Source organism: Psittacula echo (genome assembly GCF_963264785.1).
Source record: "Psittacula echo genome assembly, chromosome: 2".
NCBI classification, from domain to species: domain Eukaryota; kingdom Metazoa; phylum Chordata; class Aves; order Psittaciformes; family Psittacidae; genus Psittacula; species Psittacula echo.
The window spans coordinates 90,120,507-90,143,080 of NC_137737.1; positions in this window are offsets into that span (position 1 = coordinate 90,120,507).

Consider the following 22,574-nt stretch of genomic DNA (forward strand, 5'->3'; position numbering starts at 1 on the left):
AGACAAGAGGGAGATATGGGCATACGGCTCCTCAGAGCAATCCCTGCCTGAATCCAGAGATTCATCTCTCTGCAGCAGGCTGGGTGGAAAGGAAGCAGAGGCAGAGTCAGTTAAGCCAGCATGCTTCAGCAATGAGCATCTCAAACAAGCTCATGTACAGACAGTCTGTAGTATAATAAACTGTACTAATAAGGACTGGTTGGCTAACACTTTATAAAAAGTTTCTCTAGTACTAATGCTTAACTCTTCCCTCAGTTCCAGTAGATTTTAAATAAGTTTATAGCTTAGTGTTTGTTATTTTGTTTTTCTTATTTTTTTAACACATCATTACACAGCTTCTAACATGCATAGCAAAACCAAAAGCTCTTTCTGATTTCATGAATACCAAGAGGAAAGTTTTCCTAAGCAATTAGTAATCATACTAAGACACAATTCCACTCATAGTTATACAAAGTCAGGATAAGAAAATATTTGAAATGCAAAGCATATCTACTACTAAATTATCAAAAAGACATAATAACAGGATAGTAAATGTGTGGTATGTATATTTAGTATTTATTATAGAAATTTACGACATATAAATTATAAGCAAGTGCCAGATGCGTTTAATAAATATGAATGAGGAAAGTTTCATGCCCCCAGAGCTATATATGATGCTGTCTTATGGCTCTCTGGTTGAAAACATTGTATGAAAATTACTACACCTTGTTTAATTGGATTTGGATCTTCTATATCTTCTGTACGTGTGTTAATCAACTAGTCTGAAACACGCTTCTTTGTGCAGTTAAAGTTTCCAGTAGAAAACTTCAGAAAGTAATAGAAAGTCAACTAACAGCTGAGGATGAAAAGGAAATTGAAGTACCAACAAACCAGGAAATACAGTATCCCTGGTAACTCAAGAAACAAAAAAATACAATTATTTACTGTGTGATATCCTGACATCCCTGCATGGTTCAAATGAACATGGAGACAAAAACCACAACTCTACAGAAGGAAAATGCAGTTTTTACTAAATAGTTAGCATTCTGAAAAAAAAAAAAAAAATCCACAACACAACTATTTTCTGCAAAGTAGATTCTGCAACTGCATTTTTCCCACTACAGAAACACCTCTTAATGGGTGCAGTACATTTTACCCTTGAATATTGTTCGTAAATTCTCACTTTAATTTTTAATATAAAACAAAAGTAAAATGCAAAATATACTATCCTCAGACTACCAGGCCATAGAATTTTAAAAAGTGAATGTTGCATAGAATATAATATAGCACCCCTAGCCATATTATAGACAAGAGAAATTAAGTCAAAATAATGTTTCGGTTTCCCCATTATCACACTAACAGATTTTATAAAAGGATAATCTAAACTCTTTCACAAACAGGGAAACAACTTCTGTGTAAAGGTGCTACAGAATTAACAGAAAGTTTAGTCATTGCTGCTGGCGATTAAATCTGCTGTCATCTTTCCTTTCTGTTTTTATTCTTTGTGGGTTTTTTTCTAACTTTTTAAGAAGTAGTTCAATGTTATTAGGTTTTTCAGTGAAATCAATACTCGCCAATAGAAAAAAAAATAAATCACAAATGAACAGAAGCCTTTGCAATGTTTTTCATTAACCTATACATTTATAGAATTTGCTTATATTGTCTGCTCTGTAAAAAAAGAATATCAGTAATATACTACACTGACCAACCTCAGGCTTCAGAGAATCTTCTTAAAAATGTTTCTAATTCAGCTGTGACATACTACAGCCACTCCACCTGCACTGACACTACCAGAATCCAAAACATAATTGCATATTGTTTACTTGTCGAATTTTAATGTTCTTTGGAAATCTATATTTGTGCAAACAGTCTACATTACAGACAACAGCAGCACAGCTGGCCTTTACCTTCTAAAGACAATGACAGCTTTACATTATTTTCACAACTGAAATAAAGCATTCTCTACTCACCAATTTATGATGACTTTTAGCAAGTCCAACAATAACTTTGACTAAATGCCATTTGTCAGCTATCAAGAGCATTCATACACAAGTCCATGGGACCTGATGAAATCCATCTGTGGGTCCTGAAGGAGCTGGCAAATGAAACTGCTAAGCCACTGGCCATCATATTTGAAAAATCATGGCAGTCAGGTGAACTTCCTGAAGACTGAAAAAAGGGAAATATAACCCCCACTTTCAAGAAGGGGAAAATGGATGACCCAGGGAATTACAGACCAGTCAGTCTCACCTCTGTGCCTGGCAAAATCTTGGAGCAGATTCTCCTGGAAGGCGTGCTAAGGCACATGAAAAACAACAAGGTCTTTACTGTGAGGGTGGTGAGGCACTGGAATGGGTTGCCCAGGGAGGTTGTGAGTGCTCCATCCTTGGCGGTGTTCAAGGCCAGGTTGGATGAGGCCTTGGGTGGCATGGTTTAGTGTGGGGTGTCCCGGCTCATGGCATGGGGGTTGGAACTAGATGATCTTAAGGTCCTTTCCAACCCTAACTATTCTATGATTCTATGATTCTTGACATTGGGAAAACAAGTTTCCCAAGCCCATCTTCCCATCACTGGGCAATGGCTTAGATTGCATGGCACAATGTAAAGTTCCTTCAGAGCCTCTTGGCTTTTGCTGGCAAGAGCAAGCATGAAAGAAGCAACAGAAATTCTAAACCTAGAGTCACTGAACATTTTTTTTTAGGGTGGGAAAAATACTTGCACTGCTTATTTCTAGTCAGGTCTATCTATCTATGATGCCTATTTTCAAGTGAACAGTAGTTCGATTTAAAGCAGTAAATGAACACGTAGATGAATTTTTTTTTTTAAAATGAAAACAAATATTGCCACCAGCCTATTTATATTTTTATGACATTATTGCAAAACCATGCACCAATTTGTAACTCTATTCCCTTTAATTCCCTTCACCTTGGTGAAAGGTGAAACTTGAGAAGGCCCAGGAGTTTCTGGAGTCATTGGCTTTTTTCAAAATTTAAAAGAAATAAAACCCAAAAAAGAAAATAAACTTTCTCTGAATATTTCTTAATATCTAGACTAGTACTTCTCTATGGAAAGACTCTATATCTGGAGAAACAATAGAAAAATACTGGATGACTACCTGAGCTCTACTTAATCTCATCTGGAAACTATTCCCTGATAACCACTTCTTTCATTCAATTGGAAAACATTAAGACTGCAGTCAAGAAAACATTTCCAGATGTGTCTGCTTCAGACTGCTTTTCAGAAGTCCTCACTGGTGCCAGTAATTAGTCCTCACAACAATATGGGGGACAGCTGGTCTTTTTTGGAAGCCTCCTTGACCTTACAGCTAATGATCTTTAGAACTAAATGTGTAACTGATATTGTTAAATGAAATATCTGCTGATTGGATCCACCAGGAAAGAACTCCTAGCAGATACCACCAGGACCCTCTCGGTAGGTAAGGCATAGAAGGAATGGGGTCTGACGTTCATAGTATCATACACAGAGTGTCACCCAGGTATCTTATCTGCTCATTTGTTTAATAAGCAAAAAAAAAAAAGCAACCACCATGTGAATAACAAGAGAGCAAACTCATGCAACTGATTAACACAGATTTTGGCACGGAGCATGAATACCATGCTAAGCTGTGGTACTGAGAAATTTACAGACCTTCACAGACCCTCCCCTTCCCTGTCAGTCCTTAAATGCCTCTAATTTTAAGTCTCACTACAAAAGATGCTGCACATTAAAAAATGTGCATAATGCAGCTGCATCCTATTCTCCCAAGTTGACTTGGAGTAGTTCTCTCTAGCTAATTAGCTCTCCAAAAGCCTCCAAAGTCCAGAGATACTCAGGTGCTATTCTTGATAACACACCAATTATGATGTAAACTACAAAGACATGAGGTTAGGAACTGGAAAGAAATGGACTTCCTTTGTCCTCATTAGAATTGTATATTATAAAAGAGATTACTTAAATATGTCAGATTGCATTTCACTTCCTACTAGTCTTCTGAGATGAGCATCTTATCTTAAGATACAATGTCAGGGATGTTAATTGCTGTGAAGTACAGAAGCATAGAAGTTCAGCTAAGAACACCACACATTCTGATTCATGAATATGAAAGCAGAGACTGAAGCAAGTGATAAATGAACCAACTACAGCTAAATGCTGGTAATCTTGTTAATGGAAGAATCTGCTCAGAACCTGAAATTCACAAGATCTAAGAGCTAAAAGCCTATATTATGGTTTCTCACTTTCTTTGTCATAGGTTGCTTTTGAAGTTTCTTTAGAAACACAAGCCTTGAAAGTATGATTCTTACCCCAGCTGGAAAACACATAGCTCCCTAATGTATTTTCTCTTTCTCAGTACAGATTCTGGTGGCAATGTGAGCAAGCACTATCAAACATGTTTTTTACTCTACATGGCTGATCTCAGAGCAGAACAACAGACTGTGCAATGAAATACTGCACTAGCTACACAAGCACAATAAGTTTATCAACACTTCACTCTCAAATTCTTGCTTGCAAATGTCCAGAAACAGCAAAATGCTTGTGCCTTAAAGTTGTAACTACTGGAAAACACAACAGCTATAAAACACTTAAAACGTTTATTTTAATACCTACTACCACTTTTATTATTGTGGTATCTACAACCTAGCTGAAACTGGGACCCATTTTTTGGAAGAACTCAGGGCAAACATCTAGAAAGGGGCGGTTCCTGTCCTGATCGTTTAATCTTTCATGCAGGTAAAGTGATTAACAGATTAGAATCAGAATTTGGGTCCTTCTTGTAACAGATTTAAAGCCAAGGTAATAAGATATTAAATTATCAGCAAGTTTCTCTTTCATCATGTCAGCAAGCATCTTATCAAAAAGTCATGTTTTGTTTGAGCCTTTCACCAGGTTAGACTCTGGAAAGCAAGGTCCATGACAATATATTTATATACTGAAACATAAATGGAAAAACAGGTGGTTCACAGTCTTTGTGGCTCTAGAGAAGACTCTCCACTTTCAAAATTGTCTCAGACAGCAATAGCCCCCTTCAGGAGAAATACCCCTCTGTAACAGATGGCATGGTAACAGTGACATGGATGTGTATCTTTGCTGAATTTGCAACCCAGGTTACTGCAGTGAGGGATTTTGCCCAACTAAACTATAACTAGGTTATCCCCTATTTAATAAAACTCACTAATGTTTAGGCAACTTGATCTGTGAATTTCACTCTCCCTTCCACGTGTCATAGTTTTTCTACACTTCTACATTTCACCAGTTACAATCAAAACCTGCAATATCATCATAAGTTCAAACATGGTACCTTGGACAAACTCAATTCTGTGGTGGTGGTGGAGAGTTAAGACTCAAATTTCTACTGAATCAAATCTAAAAGACAGTATTTATTCTTAACATAATTCCTTTTAATATGTAGCTTGATATTAAATTTTCAATTTGTGATGTTCTGTCCTTTGTTATTTTCAACATTCTACAGAACTTCATGCCAAAAATATAACCTAAAAAAGTAGGTAGAGAACATTCAGAAATTTGAGCAGATATATAGAGCCAGTTAGCACTTCTGACACAGAAAAGCACTAAGAAGGCTGTAGACTAGCACACTGGTTGCTTGTTTCTGTCATATCCATATGCAGTGAAACAGTTAATCACCACTGATTTTAGAACTGTTAATATTTGTTACAGAGTTAATCCTTTTTGAGTGGGATGGACAAACTTGAGATTTGTCAGAATAGCATTAAGTGAAAGACAACACTGAATAGCTTTTCGCTCTGTTCATATTTACAAGATTACTCTTCCAAAGAGTAAGCTTTGCTGTTTATTTTGTTCTTTTTTTTAATTCTTTCTTTTTTTTTTTCTGAAAAAGCCAGTCTGATCTGTGGTGCACATTCTAAGGCAAGTTTTACAAACTAAGGGTAATTGTCAGCCAGTTAAAATGTAACAGAATTGCAATACTATTAGGTTAGACATTAGGAAAGAAATTCCCTAAACAGTGAGGACACTGGAGCATCAGATTACCAGTGAAGATTGCAAAATCTCTCACTGAGAGTGTTCACAAATACCTGTCAGGTTGATTTAGGTTGTTTTAATACTACGTTGAGGTAAGGAGACTTACAAAGTATCTTTCTTTTCTCTTCCAACCCTATTTATTTTTTTTTAATATATCTGATCAAAACTGTAAATTGATATTTGCTCTTGCAGAACAGCATCTACGTAACTTTGATATACTGTACTAAACTAGACCTAGCATAAGAGATTTCAAGAGACAGGCCTGATTTTGTTTAGCTATAGTTTTGGGGTTGTTGGCTTTTTTTTCACCTTCCATATAAGTAAAAGATTGGTAAATTACTGTTTACTACTTCTCCTTTTAGTACCAACTGCTTTTTCCTACTCCTTTATTTTTTTCACTGCTAAAATAAGCAACTGTTACAGAAGCGAATACATTTTCTCTACAATTCTCCAGTTCTGATTCTTAAAGAGAAGACTAGGAACTATTCTTCGATCCAAAAGAACTTTCTATTAGTTCTAGAAGAGGTGTGGTATTGTCCGAAAAGGACTATAGTCCATATTAGATTAAGCATCCCATCTCCAGCAACAACCACTATTAAGTTTTCCATGCTTTGCAGCTTATAGTAAATCACATAAGAACACAACATGGGATGTAAACTGTACATGAGGGGACTTCTTAAATGCATTACCTAGTGTTCCTCTTGTATCCCAAAACAAAAACATTTCTATCCCCTGAACTATTTTCAGCAATATTTTGAATTCTGGTTGTCCTTATTATCCCTATGAAAGTATTTTGTTAATTCTAGCTCTACTAAGCTTCCTTCTCTACAAATACATTATAGCACCAAGTTCCTTGGGTTAATTATACACTGTATAAAAGGATTTCTTTTTAAGCAGTTATTATATTTAATTCATTTTTATATAGAGATAGAATTAATTTAATTATAATTTAATTATATTATAATTCAATTTCTTTTTTTATCCTGTTAGAAAGGAGTAAATACAAATATCTGCCTGACCTCTTTCTTTGCAATAGCTATTAATTGTTGACCCATCTCACATCTCCAGCCCAATTTCAGTTTACATGAGTCCACCTTCTACAAGAATTATAGTTGACCCTGTGGATCTCAATCATACTATTTTTTTTTTTTTCTCTTTAATCTCTTAACCCAAATGATTTAGCTATTTTTTATTCTCTAATATCTCCCCTGTATTATTCTATAGATATGATGGCACTTTCATACACATTCTTTAACTCTATGTAAACATTGTCATCAAGCTGTTGCTAATGGGAGCTAAAACTATATGTTTATTTGTATTATCTTACATGAAATTAATTTTGAAGTAAGATATGTGAGCAAGTCATATTTCTTTTCACAGTATGGGTGGTAATTCTAAAATTCCTTCCACTCTTTAATCTGGTATCATCTATTACTTTTGCATTTCTTAGACCCTTCTTCAGGTTATTATCATATTTAAATTGCCTACAGAGCGATTATTATTTCACTAAAATTTTGACAAGAAATGGTAATAATTTAGTCATTCTTATAACGATTATTTACTTTCAGTGCAATAGTACCTAGGGATCCCAGACACTGAACTAGCTGTACAATCAAGAGACTGGAGAGAGTAGTTCTCACACCAGATAGTTTTCAGATTAAAAGGAATCACTTTTTATAGAATTCTGTATTCTTGTATGTAAATAAATAAGGACAAATCTACTACAGCTGCAGATTGTTAATGCAGCTGAGGTGAGCTAAAGCATGCTTACAGTCTTTCATTACAGTCTGCTTTCTTCAAATCCCCTTTCCGTACTCTTTGCTGCTTCCTGAAGAACTAACAACCAAGCAGCCTTTTTTCCAACCGGATTTGCCTAACCCACATTGCCCTTTTAGTCATCATCATGCTTGTAGTAAGAGTGAGTAAAGCCCTTCCCAAATCTTCGTTCGTGAAGCCAAGCCATCAATGACATCCTACCTAAACTAGTCCTGTGAACTTTATGTGACAGGTGGTATTTACATGCAAATAAAATTGTTCATTAATTCCTCTTTGTCAAGTTTGCATATTTAAAAATTAGTGTCACACTTGGTCAGGTTGAGGATGCAATTTGAGAGCTTTGGGTTTTATTTTGATTCGAGTGCCTCTTGGTTTCAGGAATCTGAGCTCTCATTAAAAGGGAAAAAAAGCATCTCTACTCCCTCCTCAAGGACATAAACCCACCAACATATGAAACAAGAAGCTGATGCAAAGCTGATGTTAATGCCTTTCTGTGTCCAGAGGGAAGCAAAATAGTTATTCAAAGTACAATAATATCACTGACATGAAATCTCCACGTTCGCATTGTACTTTTTATTTTTAGGATAACATCACTGTACTACACCATATTTCACGAATGGTCTTGATGTCTTTGCCACAAACAGAAGAAAGTGAATGCGGACCTAGAAAACACTCTGTTTCACAAGCTGCCCCAACTCTACTGAAGTAGACCATTAGCAGGACAACAGACCTGTCCCTCCTGTTGAGGTAATGTCATTGCTTAGCAAGAATCAAAGAACTGGAGGCAAGAACAAAAAAGATGAAATCTGTATCTCAGCATTTGGTGTATCTGTGGAGAATTAAGTAGTCCTGAGCACTGATCATTGCTCAAGGCAATGCTTATGAACTTGCATCGAAGAGTTGCACCTGAAAATAAGTAAAATAAAACTCAGAGTATAAAAAATCTTACCTTCATACATTCTCCCAAAATGCTGCTAGACTTAATTTTGTAAGCTATTCAATTTTAATTTTATTTTTTATTAAAATGTTGTTTACCTTGATTTATTAGATATTTTAAACAAAGATTCACAATAAGATGATTTATGATGGTGGTAGTGAAATAAATATGACCTAGACTCCCCATTGAAGAAAACATATGATTAGCAAAAGCAATAGATAATGAATCTAAACAATTTTTGAATAATGAACAACACCTTTCATGCTAATTAAAATATTTTTGGTTCTTCTAATAAAACTTAACAGAAATCTCAAGAAGAATTTCTGGCTGTACTGAGGGAAAAATGTTGAATTTCACATAATCCTAGTGTTTTTTTTCTCTGAGAAAACTCAAAAAATTAAAGAAAAAATTACATAATCTTTGGAGTAGAGAATATGAATATTTTAATCTAATGCAATGATACTGTTAGTTATCTATGTTTCCTTCATTTCCTTTGATCTATGGAGGAACAATAAAGTTGAGATAGTCTGCCTTCTTGTGAAACTGCATTTGCATTAGGTTTGTGGCTATAGTAGAAATACTTTTTAATCTGGCGTTGCAGTGCCTAGTGCTCAGCATCCTCTGCATCTACCATATTCTGACCTAAAGGCCATTGTATTAGCCTGCAGTATCTCAAAGGGAAAGCACTTGACTTGTCCCTTCCCAGCAGCAGATCAGGAGTCTGATTTTTAACTACTGAAGTCATGGCTTCAAACCACTATGTTCAGTGGAAATACAGTGTACTGATAATGCTTTTTGGTTTAAAATTGGGTTCAATGCACAGATCAGTTCACCCATGTGTAAATCAGTACGTGGGAAAACACAAGAGTACTTCTGCACTTGAACGTAGAAGTAGATTGGGAGTTTGTGCTTGTATCGTCTGTGAGAAGCTCGCAAAGGGAGGGCTGCTTTCACATGGAAACTTATGAGTGTGACTGAAATATTCCCCTCACTGCCCTTTAGTATTTCCCAAAACATGGATTATTTCTACAAAACCTCACCTTTAAATTATTTTCACTGCTGAAAAGGTTTCCATCAGCTGCACTGTAAACTCTACAAGTTTATTATTCTGTTCTTCATAATCTATTACTTTGAAGTGCACATTTCCATTTTATTTTTCTCAGATGAAAAGCACAGTTTTCTTTAAATGAATAAGTGTTCTCAGCTTTTACTATCAGGGAAATGCTAGTCTCACAAAGATTCCAGACCTTATTATACAATATTTATAAAGGAAATTTGAAACCCATATTGTGAAGGATATTATGAGAAGCCTCTGAGAGTGGTAAAGTAGCAAGATCACTCTGGAGCCCTATAATCCCTGTTATTTTAAAGCATGGCAAAGATGTGGGAGAAATGCAGTAGCTATAGGCTCATATTTATAATTAACCTAGCCTGTAAAATCCTTGCAAAAGTGTCAACAAAGGTATTACTGTCTACTTTTCCCAAATTAATTTGTGCATACCAAATGGGCTTTATTAAAACAGGGCTATCAAACAATAACATCAGTTTTTAATAGACTTAATAAACATTAAACAACATTAGAATAAACATTCAATGCTATTTTACTCAGTATAGAAATGGGGTCTAGATGAATAAAGTGAATTACCCTCTTGAAGTAAGGAAAAAATTTAGAACTTGGAATAAGTTCTATACTCAAAGCATTAGTTACTTTTCATATTAACAGTGAGATTATTTTTTCCAGTCTATAAAAGAGTTCATAAGCATGTTGTTGTCTTTTTCTGCTTCATTTTCCTTATCTGGAGAAATACATTACTTTATGAGCATTTCAAACCACTGATTTCATTTACTTTGGAGTGATAAAATGTGCACAAAAGCAAACAATTTTCCCGAACAGTAAACATTTCACTACAAGCTCTAGCCATTGGCATACCATGTCTTTACATCTCTTTCATTTCCCATGAAGGAGAAAGGCCATAACCTCTCATTTTCCTAACGATGACAAGAAAGCCAACCTGAAGAAAGGAAAAAAGAGTCATTTCTGTCATTTCATCTCTAGTCCTTACACAAACTGGATTTTGAAGGGGAACAGAAAGGAGGTTTAAGACAGCAGCTTTGAAATACAAAGCTGCATTACAAGACTCAGACAAACATGCAAAAAAATTGATTTAACTTACAAGTTACCACTGATGCAAGTGGGGCATTAAACTAGTCAGAGTCCCGTCCAGACTGCCTGGATCCTGGTTTATATGTACTGTGGCTTAAAGAGAAAACAGAAAATTCAAAGCGAAAAGCAAGCAGGCCAGCTAGAAACCTGTAAAGTTACAGGTGTTGTGACCTGGAAAAAAAAATTCAACAAGCTACCTGCATGGTGGAGTGCAACCTGTTCATCACTGTCACACAGACTGGATGGTAATCAAGTACTTCAATCACAAAAAATTGTTCAGCCTATGAGCCAGGGAAGCTGAGCAATCACTCCTTTCTGGAAGTCCAAAACATAGAGAATCAATACTATTCAGACACAGGAATAAGATATCTGAGGTGTAATTATTAAGAGGTTCAGGCTTACGTATATTAACAATGAACACACATAAGACGGCGTAGACCAAGACACATAAAGCAATACTCCAGCTGGGCTCAATACTCTCAACCTGTCAGACAGGGTGAGTGACCACCACTTCGAGGAAGCAGGCTTTCCTCCAGGGCCTCCTGCTTCCCCATCATCCAAGACAGCTCCAGACAGACAAAAACTTGGGGTGTGCAAGTGAGCTGCAGCTCATGAAAAGCCAGCAGTAGCTCAGAAGGCAAAGGGAGAGGGAACTACCCCCCAGTTCTGTGAGGGTAAAGTGGGACCCCACAAATACCCAGTCCTTTCAGCTCCTTGCACCTTTGTCCAGGATCCCTGGTGAGAAGGATGTTGCAGACAGGGTAGGAAACTAAAAAGCCTCTTATTTCAGTACTGCCCCAACACCCACATGCATGCTAAACATGTGTGCTCCCATGGGGCACAGATGGCTGCCTCTGTGCCCATTTGGGGCGGGTATTTTCATGGGAAATACCAAAAAAGTCATATCCCAGCTGTCTTTACTAAAGGATCCAACATTTCAGTCAGTAGTATGGAAGCCTCCTGTTATACAAGTCATTTGGAAACTGCATTAACAGCTCTACTGACTGCACAGGACTGATTTTCAAGCATGTTGTGCATCATTTATTTGCTTTCTCTCTTGATTGCTAAACAGCACACATGAAAGGTAAAAGAAAACAGTTATCTGAAGATGCACCATTGAATTTGGTTCTCTAGATATAAGCCATCTCTCAGACTCCCATTTTCACTGGTATTATTGAGTTGTGCTCTGTCAGCATTGACTTTGCTGCAGTGCAGGAAACTGCTAGAAAAGAAAGAGCTGACGAAAAGTAACTTGAGAATGAAAAGTACCCTGCACAACTCCCATACATGCTCATATTACCAAGAAGCTTAATGAGTAGGTATTCAGCCTTAATAACCAAATATTGTCATTTACAAATAAAATGTTGCAAAGTAAATTTCTATAGAAATGTAAGTTCCTGTGTGAAGAGAAGCCCTCATAAATGAATATCAAGCAGTACATAAACTGCTGAGAGTACATTTTCCATGCACTAAGAGTATGCATTTAACAGCTTTCTTCTGTCCTCATGCTTGCAGCTGATAGTCATTACAGTAGCATTAGAACTGCAGCAGATTTATCACATTTGCAATGTAAATTTATTACCATTTGAGCAATCCTAGCACCTGTGCCTTACCATTAATAGTCATTCCTTTACATTTGCAGTTTCCCCCCATCATTCACAGTTGAATGAACCTATAAGTGAAGCTGAAATGTACATTTAAATCCACTCTTTCTAAAGTTTTGTCCTTAAATTGAATGTCCCCATTCAGAGGAGTCTCTCCTACTGGAATGGAAAATAACTTATTTTGTAATGTTTCTTGTGTAGATCAAAAATTGATTCAGGAAGATAAAGAGGGTCACTTGAGCAGTGTTCACATCATATTTATTCTACGGATGGCATCAAGCATTTATTTCCACTTAGAATATGAGGGAAATAAATAAGAATTTAAACTGCCTGCCTCCTTTGTGTGTAGTACAGCAGGGAAAAGCATACCCCGTGTAACAGAGGACTTTGGGTTTATAGTCCGGTCATACTGTAAGACTGCAAGTCCCTGAGAAACGTTATGGATGCATGCTTATCGAGGCACCCATACAGCCAGCTGTTTCTAAAACAGTCTTGAAAGAAAACTGGATTAGAACTACAGGATCACTTCTCATGCCTGTCTATAGACAGTAAAAAGCAAAAATATGTTTTTTTCTACCTTTCCCTCAAACAGTGTCTGTGTGAACACTCAGACTGGTCTGCTCCCCAACATGGAAAACTGGTGGCCTTTATTCATGGAGATCTTATCTCATACAGTTACTTTATACAGTACCCAGGGTGAGATTTGTAGTTCTGGTACCAATAAGAGTTTAATTTTTAATCCTCACCCTTCCTAATTTACTAGAAGGCTTTATTACAAAAAATAATTACATCAATTTAATATGAGCAACATGGACTAATGTTAATAAAATACTTTTATGGTTGTATGGGCATATTTAGGTTGCAGATTCATACACAGTTTGTGCATAAGAAATTTATAGTAAATGCTAAAAATTCATATTATTTTTAGAATGATGACAATGAAGATTAAAATTCTTCCAGGGAGTAAGGTTACAAAAAAATTTAATAAAATCATCTTTTATTTTTTGATTGAAAATAAAAAAAATCAAGTGCACAAAAGAGCATTTAAGCTGAAATAAGCCCAAACCACACTATTAATTCATTTTTATTTCTGTTTTACAAAATTATACTAATTTGTATTTCAACACTTCATGCTTCCAGAAAACGTTATTTTCATTTATATTTTTAAATCTTTTGCTATGTAAAAATTAAAAAATTCCTCTTTGTTTCTCCATGTTCATAACAACACAGGAAGGAAACAAAAAAAAGAATATGCATAATGCTGACCATCTTTTTAACAAAAAACAGGGAGAAAGGGATTTTTTTCTTCCATTGTGTCTTTTTAAAAATTTGATTATGTTATCATAAACACAGAAACTTTTAATTATATTCATCTTCTTTATTAATTTCTTATTACAACCAAATATCGTAATCCTGAGTTTCATATAAATTAATTCCTCTTATTTTACTTAAAGATTAATTTTCATAAAGCTTTAATTGCATATTACGATTATATAGCTAGACTCTCCATTTACAGATGCAGAAGGTGAATTTTTGGCTAGTTGTAGAATCAGAAATGAAGTCTAACAGCAATACAGCTGATACAGAGACACAATCTAGCTTTGCCTAATCATGTCAGAGAAACATATGATCCTTCATAATTTTATGGTAGGGTTTTTTAAAATTATTTTTAAGTAGTATATTAGTATAAACATTAAAAGTTTCTTCCTGCAAGTTGAAGCAATTTCAGATTTACCTTTGCCTGACTTTGCTTGATATGTACACTTGTTCTGATTGTCTGAATGTCTTTGTTGCTCATAATTAATAGCTTTGATCTTAAAAGAATCCATAAAAGCATAAGGGCAATTATACCTTCAGGTATCGTTCTCACACCATTGAAAATAGTACGACACATGCTTACTAAAGCAGGTTCTAATTACCTATCCTACTACTGCAACACAAAAACTACCTTACAAAAGGGTTTGAAGTCAATGTTAAAGATGCCGTGAATAGGTATACTAAATGATTTCCAGAAAAATGCAGCTCAGTTAAAATTAGATTAGCTTGGCATTAATAAAATAAAACCTTTAATGGAGCACAGTTGAAAATATCATGTAAGAGACTACTTGTATGATTGCATCAAAAGACAACTTGGTAACGGATTTCAGTAGGATTATTTCTTTACAAAAAAACTAGTTGATTTCTGAATTGGCAGAATAAAGATTCTGTCATTTCCCCATTTATATTTATGGCCCTTAAATTCTAAAATTAGTTTTTCCAGAAATGGGATGCAATATTTATTCTCATGTCATGAAGGCCAGATGATTTAAATGAAAGCTAGCACAGCTGAAGAATGAATTAATCTCTTCTGTATATTTGATATTTAGCAGCAAAATTGTATGTAAAGCTACTTGAGAAATGTCTTTCTTCAGTTTGTTTCCATTAATAAATTAAAAAAAAACAGTGTCGTGGTTTAAGCCCAGGCCGTAAATTAGAACCACACAGTTTCTATTCCCCCCACCCCCCAGAGGGATGGGGAGGAGAATCGAAAGAATGTAACTCCCACGGGTTGAGATAAGAACAGCCCAGTAACTAAGGTATAACACAAATCACTACTGCTACCACCAATAATAATAATGATAAGAGAAATAACAAGGGAAGAGAATATGATACCACCCGCTAGAAAAGAGCACGACAGAAAAGAGGATGTGCCCTTCCGGGTAGCTCCCAGTTACATCCCCGGGCATGACGTGCTGTGGTATGGAATACCTCTTTGGCTAGTTTGGGTCAGATGTCATGTCCCTGCTTCCTCCCGGCTTCTCCTCCTCCCTGGCAGAGCATGAGACTCACAAAGTCCTTGGTCAGGGTAAACATTCTGACCAGTAACTGAAAATATCGGCTTTATCAGTATTATTCCCAGGCCGAAAGTCAAAACCACAGCGCTGCACCAGCTACTAAGAAGGAGAAAAACTGACTGCTCCTGCTGAATCCAGGACAAACAGAAAAAAAAAAAAAAAAATGGAATTGAGGAATTAGGTAAAAAATGCTAGTAGGAGAAGTAAATAAAATGTCTTTCTTATTCCCTCCCATGCACATTTTCTGACTATCACTCACTTCATAATAAAGTGTGACAGAAAGTATAAGCCAGGCTCTATAATACATTTATACTTCCCTGGTAAGTTTGAGAACACTGATGAACTGTAGCCTGAAGTTATATTAACATAATAATAAAAATAGGAAATTACTAGAGGGAATTTACAGTAGCAGGTGGTCATAACATTGATATCCTTTCTGCTCTAAAAAACTGTATGTGAAATCCAGCAAATATAGTTTTTTACTTTAAACTATTTGTCCTGAGTTCAGCAGTAGCAGTCATTTTTTCTCCTTCTTAGTAGCTGGTGCAGCGCTGTGTTTTTGACTTTCAGCCTGGAAACAGTGCTGATAACACTGATGTTTTTAGTTACTGCTCAAATGCTGAGTCTGACCAAGGACTTTGTGAGTCTCATGCTCTGCCAGGGAGAAGGGGAAGCCAGGATGAAGCAGAGACAGGACACCTGACCCAAACTAGCCAAAGAGGTATTTCATACCACAGCACGTCGTGCCCAGGATGTAAACTGAGAGTTACCTGGAAGGGCTAGATCGCTGCTCGGTCGGGCTGCGTATCAACAGGTGGTATCGTATTCTCTTCCCTTGTTATTTCCTTTATCATTATTCTTATTGGTGGTAGCAGTAGTCAGTTTGTGTTATACCTTAATCGCTGGGCTGTTCTTACCTCAATCCGTGGGAGTTATATTCTTTCCATTCTCCTTCCCGTCTCTCTGGGAGGCGGGGGGGGGGGGGGGGGGGGGGGGAAGAAAGAGGGGGAGTGAGCGAGAGGGCTGCATGGTTATGATTTACAGCCTGGGCTTAAACCACAACACTATATGTTGCTGCAATTCATGCTCTCTAGAAATTCAGGGAGCCTGAATAGAGGACACAGAAATACTCATCCTTTACCAAACAAGACACGGTAAATGTCACTGAAACCATCTGCTGCTTATTCTTATCTGATCCAAATCAGAAAACAGGCCAGTGAAATACTAAAAACTTTCTGAAAAATTCTTGAAGGAACTGTAGGGGGATTTACAAGACCTTGATGGGTAGAAAACCCTCCTTAGTGACACCAAAACTGCACAAAATGAATGTTGGCTTAATGAACAGTTCCCCAACTTGATAAGGGCAGCTGCAGTGATCCCCTTCCCAGTCTGGTTCCCTCAAACGGAGGCAGCCTACAGAGAGAGGGCAGAGTTGGTGTGGGAAGGGGTATCTTTTTACGTTTTACTGATAAGAACTTTAGCTATTTTTTGCTTTAAAGGAAAGAAAGAGAGAATGATCCTGATTTTTTATGCCTGCCCAGTTGCTGCACACATTGTCTTGCCAGGCAGCGGGAAGCACAGCAAGGTTGTTGTCTGACTATGATCTGCATTGTTTTTCAAGATTTTCTTTTTCATCTTCCAGCTTTAGATAACTACTTCAGACCCATTTCTCTGATCACGATTTTCTAGCTAAGCATGAAGGGTAGGAAACATTCACCACGGTAAACTAAGAACGCATATTTACAGTGATTTTAGGACTGTAAACCTTAACTTACCAAGTACCCGGATAATCTCAAGGTTAAAATTTGGAAAATGGCTCTTACTTTTTTCATCAGGAACTGAAGTGCAGAAGTAGTCATAACTTCTGAAAAAGTAAGTAACCTACTCAAGCAATATGCCAGGTATTGAATACCCTAGAGTATATATGTAGTAATATATACTGCAGGATGTCATACTGCTTAGCCATGAAGGGACAGAGAATGATTAGACACAGATATCTCTACAGGATATCCTTAATGCCATCAAAAAATTGCCTTCTGGGAAACATTGAAATCCCAGACAGCTTTCTAGTATAATTCTTTAAGTCTTTTCTGTATATTGTATGTCAGCTTTTAATGGATATATTTAGTGATAGGTTTGCTAGAGGGCCACTCTGGAGATACAGTGCTTTCATTAATCATTGCAATCCTCAGCAAAGGAAGGGGTTCCTAGGCTGTGTATATCTGCAGCAGACCTGTAGTTTTGTTAACATCATTAGCTTGTGGAAAACAGCTAAGCTAAAGTATTTGGAAACTCTGACTAAAACACAAAATAAAACAAGTTATTTCACTAGCATTTCAGGCATAAAATCAGAAAAAAACAATGTTCTGGGTAGGTCAATATGGCTATTATCATGTCTATTTACTTACATGAGCAATATTTAGAGTTATTTCCAGCCTTTCAATTTTTTTAAATAAGTCTCTTTGGATATTAAATCTAAGGGATATGTATAGATATTTAGATCTTGCTGAATCCAGGAGATGCAGTGATTAAGATTTCATAACTGAAGTGAGTAACTGGGGTTGGATCATTCATATATTTATAAGTATGTATATCATACGATCCATATGATTTGTATACATATAAAATTATGCATGTAAAGCATATATATATGTATACACACCAGCCTTTTTGACCTGCTACTATTTGACTACCATTGCCTCTAAAGATCAACCATTATTTTCATCATAAATTATTGAAACCTCACTGCAGTCAGTCTTCTTTTTCCTTTTATCCCATCAGAAAATGTGGCTTTTACTTTTGTAACACTAATGACAAAAGTAAAGGCTTGAAAATCATTAGAGAAAGTGAGAACAATCTACACAAAAATAAAGCCTTAAAACAGCACCTTATGAAATCTAAAGGTCTTAACTGGCAGACAATGCTAACAGCTTTATAAAAGTTTACAGTGATTGCATCAGTCACTGAAGGCTAAAATACTGATTCCAGGAAAGTCAGCAGATGCTTTGACATTGATGTTAACAGACTCGCAACTTCACTCTTCTTTAGTCTGCTCCTAATATTAATAGTTGTTACTAGCTTCCTAGCACATTGACAGGTTATCTTTCCTTCTGGTATTAAGGAAAGAGCATAAGGATACATAAGAAGATATGACTACTCTAGAAATGGGTCTATTTTATTACACTTGCTTATGCGTATTTCTATATAATTTCTATATAATATGTAAATTAACAGGTTATCTTTCCTTCTGGTATTAAGGAAAGAGCATAAGGATGGATAAGAAGATATGACTGCTCTAGAAATGGGTCTATTTTATTACACTTGCTTATGCATATTTCTATCTAATTGAAGTTAAATGAGTGGACAGACATTTTATGATGAGTTTAAATTATATGCATGTATTCAGGGCTTAGAAAGAGGAACGTTTTATGCTTTAAAAATAAAAATATACTAATTAATGCAATTAATAAAAAAATTATGTAGAGCAAGGGAGCTACCTTCACTGTGCACTAAGGTGCCATTATAATTGCCTCCTGCTGAATAAAATATCAAGTACATATTTTTCTGGTGCCCCAGATGACACAGTTATCATTGATGATTTACAATTGTTGTATAATAGATGAGTTTCACTAATACAGAGATGTCAAATGGTCTGCATGAGGAACACTGAGGAAAATTTTATCATCTTTTTAACAGAATGGAAACAGCTAATAAGTAAAGGTATGGCTGTTCTGAATATGCTTCTGAGAAAGTCTATCAGTTAGGACTTTTTTTTTACACTTACTTAGATTCAGATTTGAGAGTCTGCAATATCCAGAAAGAAGAAGCAGGGGAGGATATTCTATTGAAAGAAAAGCTTCAACTTTAAATATCTTTCAAACAATTGCCATTCATTTCCATGCCAGAAAAAAAAAAAAAAAAAAAAAGAAAAAGAAAAAACAAAACAAAACAAAACGAACAAACAAACAAAAAAAACCAACAAAAAAACAAACAAACAAAAAAACCCAAAAGAAGCCCCAACCAAACAAAAACCAACAAAGAGAAAACCAGCCTTGTTACACTGCTTTTTGCCAAGTGAAGTACCTGGAAACATTCAGCTGACCCGAAGTACTTTACTGCAGGTAATCACTTTGCTTCAACAACAGCATGGACTATGACCAGAGTGGCTGCCGCTCACTGCTGTGAGAAGAACCCTTGGAAGGGAGGTGATGGGGAGGAGTCCTCTGCAGCAGTCCGGAATGAACACACCAGACTCCCGCACTGTAGCCAACGTCACCCAATATTCCACAACACAGCTAGAAAACATGATTAAGACTGAATAAACTTAAATGAAATTGTTTTTCAGGTTATTGTCAGTAAACTGGAATTGTGAAGATGCCAAACTTTATCCTGATGCTGAAAAAAAATACATACTACGAGCGTCAGCTTTCAAGAGGATGGAAATTAGAAGTTTTTTACAAAGTTTTCAGTAAAATTACTGTTTCTTTATCTGAATCAGTGCCCCTGGACACAGGCACTTCTATGTAAGACTAGAAGTATTTCCAGGTATCGTATTTGTTCTGGGGTTTGGTTTGGTTTGTTGTTGTCTTTTTTTGGTTGGTTTTTGTTTGTTTGGTTGGTTGGGGTTTTTTGTTTTTTTTTTTTTTTTTTTTTTTGGGGGGGGGGTGGTGGGTTTTTTTTGTTTTTGGTTGGTTGGTTGGTTTTATTTACTGGTATCTTCATCATCAGCCAAATGTTTTCTTCTATCCTTTTTTCCTAAATCTTAAGAGCCCTAATTCAAATCCGACTGCAATTAGCAAGAGTCTACACCAAGCCCTAGAGCTTAAAATGACCCACCTCAGAAGATGTTAACCAATCTTAGTCTCCCTAGTCTTTGATAAAGTCTTTGGCAGATGTTTCTGGCATAAATGAAACTTTATGGAGATTCCTTTAAGAACCTCTACCAAATGGATTTCTAATGGAAACTTGACATTAACTGAATGATTTGATAAATTACAAAATGCTTTAGCATCCATACCAACTATATAGAGAATATTGCTAACCTTGACTTAGATCACATATTGCCTGAAGGAAGTCTATAACACAATTCAAAGCTAGAAAACCACCTAGCTTTTTGTTGCCTACTCAAGACAGCTTCTTTGGATCTGTTTTAATTTATCTGAGAGTGGATATCTGTGTTCCAAAGCTATTTTGGCCATAGAAAAAGAGACAGTAAATACCGGTTTGAACAACATATAATGGTGTACCTATAAATTTACATCAGTGGCACTCAGAATTGCCTTTATTTCCACAAGTCAGTTATATGACTTAAGAATTCACACGGAATATTATAAGATATCTCAGCCTAAGGACCACATTCTTGGTAAAGTTCCATCATTTTCCTAAAGGGAATCAAATACCTAACCTCTTTGTTCAGGAACTTACTGGTGTGTAAGAGAAATAATTGGTTAAGAAAACATAAATATCTAGGAAAGATGAGAGGTCAGGAACTGATCACACATCCCATGCTCAACACAAGCAAGAATAAGCGGACAGAAATAAAAGGAAAACAAAAGACAGCCACAAAATGGTCCAAAACTGAAATATTTTCCTCATTTTTTAATACATTTGTAATTCAGATTTAGAGGTATTTAGCTTCTCCAGATACATATTAGCAGCTAGTGAGCAATGTAAACTTATCTAGCAACTATGTGCTGCAGGTATGAAAAACACAAAGTACTAAAAAATGCTACATGTTACAACAAAGTTGATGCAAGCCATTTTCCCTCTTCAGTTCCAGATGATACAGAAGTTACTTCTGGAGAGTATTCCCAACGCTCTGAAGCACAATGTCCTTTTGTTCACTTAGTAAAGTTATTTTCACAGAACACGAGCATGAAACTTTCATTCCTTTTACGCTGGCCTCAACTCATATCCTTGCAGCTTTCACCCCAATCTCATTCTGTAATTTGTCATTATACCTATTAAATACCCCAATTACTATGAAAAGTGAGCCCTTAAAAAGAATTATCACTGAAGCAACAAAATAGTTGTTTCTAGGTCTGCATGCAAGCAAAGCAGGGTAATGTTTGTCAAGGTTACTTTCACAGGCAATGAATTTTGAAGGCAATAGTGACAATGCTGGAATCCATTCCTCAGTTCCATAAGTTCATTCTTTTTCCAATTCAAATGGAAAATTAAAGCCTATAAGATGTGTTCCCCTGATGTATTTGACTGCTGAACTTCTGAACCAGTGAGTAGTCACAAGTTTTCCAGAGATCAGCTTCTTGTTTATGCATTGTTCAGGAGTGCTGACAGCATGCAATTTTTCCTACTGGAAGAAGCCACCATTATCTCAGGTGCTTTGGTTGATTTTTCCTTTTTTTTTTTTTTTTTTTTTTTTTTTTTTTGCCATAGTATAGTTTTATGCCCACTTTGAGCAGATGCCTGACAATATGTACTTTGCCTTGGAAATCAGCTAGCAAAGAAAACAAAAAGTAGCCAGCCAAATATCAGTCAATGTGCCCAGGCGATTTTGAGATTTTTGCTGCTCAGATGTGTGGATGATTTCCATCTGTTCCTATGTGAGATAAAAATTTAGAGCTGCTGGCAGTGGAGAGCCTTCTTTGAAAGAGCCAGCCTGTGCCAGGGTCGCTTGTCAGCATACATGGATGCAAATTCTCCCAAACCTGCATAACAAGCATTGTGGAAGCTGCCCATTACAAACCAACAAACAGACCTATGTCTACTTATTTTCCAAATAAAAATTGAAGCACTTTGAATCTTGAAGATGCAGTGTGATGAACTGGGTCATGATGCTGGTGTTTTCTAGCTGGGGACCAGACAGCTGTGCCAACATAAGCAATTACAGGAGTCCCCAGATGCCCAGCATCACTGCACACACCGAACACAAGTGTACCTAAGACTCAAGCTCAAATCTCTATGGTGAAAAAGCAGCAAATATGCCTGATAAACCAGAGATGATTTTGCTAGTGCCTTAGTGAGATGTTACAGCAAGTCTCCTATAGACCAAACCTGTCTTTCATTTTGCCTGTCTTCTTGGTTGCCAGGGCACACTGCTGCCTCCTATTGAGCCTACTGTCAACTAGTGCCCTGAGATCCCATTTTGCAGGGCTGCTTTCCAGTGTTACTCCATCGTAGGTGCAGAATCCGGCATTATGAGTCATTAAATTTCATCCCACTGATCATAGCCTAGTGCTCCAATCTATCTAGATTCCTCTACAAGGCTTTTTGTCCCTGAAGAAACTCTACAGGAACAGCCCATACTACTAGAGTTACCCATC